Source organism: Grammomys surdaster, unplaced genomic scaffold (genome assembly GCF_004785775.1).
Source record: "Grammomys surdaster isolate TR1022 unplaced genomic scaffold, NIH_TR_1.0 125928, whole genome shotgun sequence".
NCBI classification, from domain to species: Eukaryota; Metazoa; Chordata; class Mammalia; order Rodentia; family Muridae; genus Grammomys; species Grammomys surdaster.
In genome coordinates, this window is record NW_021620751.1 from 1081969 (window position 1) to 1086129 (window position 4161).

General features: G+C 41.9%; 1 pseudogene; it reads left to right on the top strand.

Moving 5' to 3' along the window:
* Nucleotides 1–820: 820 nt before the first annotated feature.
* Nucleotides 821–3239, top strand: LOC114608585 (annotated as a pseudogene).
* Nucleotides 3240–4161: the final 922 nt, after the last annotated feature.

A 4161-nucleotide genomic window follows, 5' to 3' on the forward strand; every position in this document is an offset into this window, starting at 1 on the left:
CCTTCGTCATGGGTCCTTTCACATATTTGCGTTGGCAGAACATCCTCTCTCCTTTATCTGCTTCAGCAAAACATTCCTTCATGAGTCTGCCTTAGCCTTTCACACCGGTGTCCACTTTAAACAAAATGTTCCCTCACCTGTTTGCCCCAGCAAAACACCATCCAACCAACTTTCCAAAGAACCCTTAAATTTCCACTTCAGGGCACAATGATTCAGAATATTCTAAGTTCTGCTTTTGGATGTGTTAAGGTTTAAATCCCCCTTTAATTTCTGTTATAATTTTTCATATGGCATGATAATATAACAAACTTAACCCTTTATAAGACTTGCTATATCTCATAACTATATAGGTCGAATATGTCTACCATAGCATGAGTTAGTGCTTCTTTAGTTCCCAAGGCTGAAATCAAGATAACAGTGGAGTGCTGGGCTCCTTCCTATCTGGAAGTTTGTAGGCATCATCATTTTGAGGTGCATTTGTCTCTCCTACACATCTGATCAAGACTCCAGCCACCCTTCAGACTGTAGCCAAACAAATTTACCAGTTTTTGAGACTTTCAGTTCCTAGTGATTTTTTTTAATAAAATATATACTAGAGTAAGCAGATTTAATATTTCAGATTAACACCTTGAGGCAATGCAGTTGTTGAAAATGACAGTGTCTAAGGGATGCAATGGGAGCATTGGTAACAAGAAAAGAAAGCTGGAAAGCAGAAGGTCGCTTTTGGAGGAAGTGGCCTCTTTGCGTCCCATGACCAAAGCACCGTTACTACTTTCTTGAAACTCCTCTTGGCTGCTTGCCGGGACACTCTGTCGCCAAGATGCCCCGGATTACGATCAAAGGGGGTGTGTGGAGGAATACGAAGGATGAAATTCTGAAAGCAGTGATAATGAAATATGGGGAAAACCAGTGGTCTAGGATTGCCTCATTGCTGCATAGGAAATCGGCAATGCAAAGCCAGATGGTACAAATGGCTGGACCCAGGTATTAAAAAAACTGAATGGTCCAGAGAAGAGGAAGAAAAACTCGTGTGCTTGGCCAAGCTGATGTCAACACAGTGGAGGACCATTGCTCCGATCATAGAAAGAACAGCATCTCAGTGCTTGGAACACTATGAATTCCTCCTGGACAAAACTGCCCAAAGGGACAATGAAGAGCAAACAACAGGTGACCCCCGGAAACTTAAGTCTGGAGAGATAGACCCAAACTCAGAAACCAAACGAGCCCGGCCTGATCCAATTGACATGGATGAGGATGAATTTGAGATGCTTTCTGAGGCTCGAGCCCGTCTGGCCAATACTCAAGGAAAGAAGGCTAAGAGGAGAGCAAGAGAAAAGCGGTTGGAAGAAGCAAAGCGCCTCGCTGCCTTCCAGAAAAGACGAGAGCTTCGAGCATCTGACATAGAGATTCAGTAGAAAAGGAAAAAGAAGAGAGGAGTTGATAATAATGCTGAAATCCCATTTGGAAAAAACAAACAAAAAAACAAAACAAAACAAAAATGCCTGCTCTTGGTTTTTATGATACTTCTGAGGAGAATTACCAGGCCTTTGATGCAGATTTCAGGAAATTACAACAGCAGGATCTTGATGGGGAGCTAAGATCTGAAAAAAGAAGGAAGAGATAGAAAAAAAAAGACGAACAGCATTTAAAAAGGAATTTGATTTATCATCAGCTATCCTTCAAACTAGTGATGTCTATGAGTTTACTAAAAAGAGAAGCAAACTTGTGCTGCCTGCCCCTCAGATTTCAGATGCTGAACTGCAGGAAGTTGTCAAGGTAGGCTAGGCCAGTGAAGTTGCACCGCAGATGGTGGAGGAGTCTGGAATCACAAACTCTGCTTCAAGCACTCTCCTGCCTGAGTGCCATGTCACAAACAACAGCATTGCTCTGAGAACACCAAGGACACCAGCCTCCCAAGACAGGATTCTAAAGGAAGCTCAGAACCTCATGGCCTTGACTAACGTAGACACTCCATTGAAAGGTGAGCTTAATACCCCATTGCATGAGAGTGACTTCTCTGCTGTGAATCCATAGTGGCAGGTTGTGAAGACTCCAAATACGGTTCTGTCTACCCCTTTCAGGGCTCCTTCTAATGGAGTTTAAGGGCTTAGTCCCTGCAGCGGAACAACCCCTAAACCAGTCACTAATGCCACCCCAGGTAGAACACCACTTAGAGACAAATTAAACATTAATCCAGAGGATAGAATGGCAGACAACAGTGACCACTCTTATGTGAAGCAGATGGAAGGAGAAACTCATGAACATCTCCATCTAGGGTTGTTAGGCCCTGCGTCTAAGAATAATTTTGAAATTGTTCTACCAGAAAATACTGAGAAGGAACTGGAAGAACATGAAATAGATGATACCTACATTGAAGAGGCTGCTGATGTGGGCATTCAAAGCAGGCCATACGAGATGCTGAGGGAGTCAAGGGAATGAGACGAATACACAAAGCTGTTCAGAAGGACCTACCCAGACCATCTGAAGTAAATGAAGCTATTTTAAGACCTTTAAATGTAGAACCACCTCTAACAGATTTACAGAAACGTGAAGAACTGATCAAAAAAGAAATGATTACGATGCTTCATTATATGACCTTCTACATCACCCCTACGAGCCATCGGGAAATAAAAAAGTAAAAAATGTCGGGTTTGCTACCAACAATTCAGAGCACATTACCTATTTTGAGCATAGCCCTTACAAGAAGTTCTCCAAAGAAGATCTGAAAAAGGTCCAGGATGTTCTGGTACAAGAGATGGATGTGGTAAAACAAGGAATGAGCCATGGAGAACTCTGCAGTGAAGCTTACAACCAGGTGTGGAAGGAATGCTAGTCGAGTCCTCTGTCTTCCTCCTCAGAGCCCCTACACAGGCTAATCTTGTTTGCAAAAAGGACAAAATTGAATCACTTGAAAAGAGACTTGAGATAAACAGGGGTCACATGACAACAGAAGCCAAGAGAGCTGCAAAGACAGAAAAGAAGATGGTAATTTTGCTTCGTGGTTACCAGTCTCGTGCTATGGGGCTCATGAAACAGTTGAATGACTGATGGGACCAGCTTGAGCAGGCTCACACGGAGCTACACACTTTTGAAGAACTCAAGAGACATGAAGACTCTGCTATTCCCCACAGGTTAGAGTGTATAAAAGAAGTTGTGCAGCGGCAACAGGAAAGAGAGAACTTCAGCAGAGATATGCGGATTTGCTCGTGGAGAAAGAGACTTTACAGGCAAAGTTCTGAAGCACAGTTAATGATCTGCCAGAGAAGAACTTGTTGCTGGTTTCATACTCAGCAAGGCTGGAACTGATCTTTCTCTTCATTGACAAAGTTACCCAGCACCTGTCTTTTCTCAGTTGTTTGTTTTGAATAATACTGATCTTGTGCATTCTGTGTCACAAACTTGGACTCCAGGATAATGAGGGTTTAAATTAACCAGATGGTCATTCTTTGCCAGTGTCATATTTACAAAATTTCGTAGTTCAGGCCTTTAGTTTAAAAAGCCTGAGTTTAAATACTGCCTGTGAGGAAATCCTTGAATAAAAAGAACATGTGAAAAAAAATAAAGAATGTTGGATTTTTAAGCCCATATGCTGGAAGAAAGCAGAGGTACTAAGGAGCAATGGCACAGTACAGATCATACAGTGATGATGTCACTCAGAGTGACAAATGAGGAAGGCATATATAATGATGTGTCAACTAAAATGACAGCAAAGAATACACTTTTAGAATGAGTACCTATAACTCATTGAATGCATAGCATATTTTGCTTGCTATCTTAAGCCACATCTAGAGCCTGGTTTTTCTCCCATTTAATAATTCCTCCTCTTTAATGATCATTTGTCGCTTCTATTTCCTCATCTAAGTCAAAAGTCAACATCTAAAACAAGATCTCAGCAAGTTCCCTTTGTCCGCTTCCTGTACTGTTCTGATCACATCCCTTGTGTCAGCTCCCACATTTTATCTCCTACTCCCACACTGTATGGCTGGTCCCATATTTGCAAATAGCCTGTCAACTTCTACCCTGTCCAATTTGAGACTTTAGAACCTTGTTGTCTGGATGAGTTTCCTAACTTTCTAAGTTGTCCTCCTGATCCTACTTATTAAATTCCCTCTTAAATCTCACCTAACACTGTACTCTTGATTTTCTCTCCCTCATTACTAT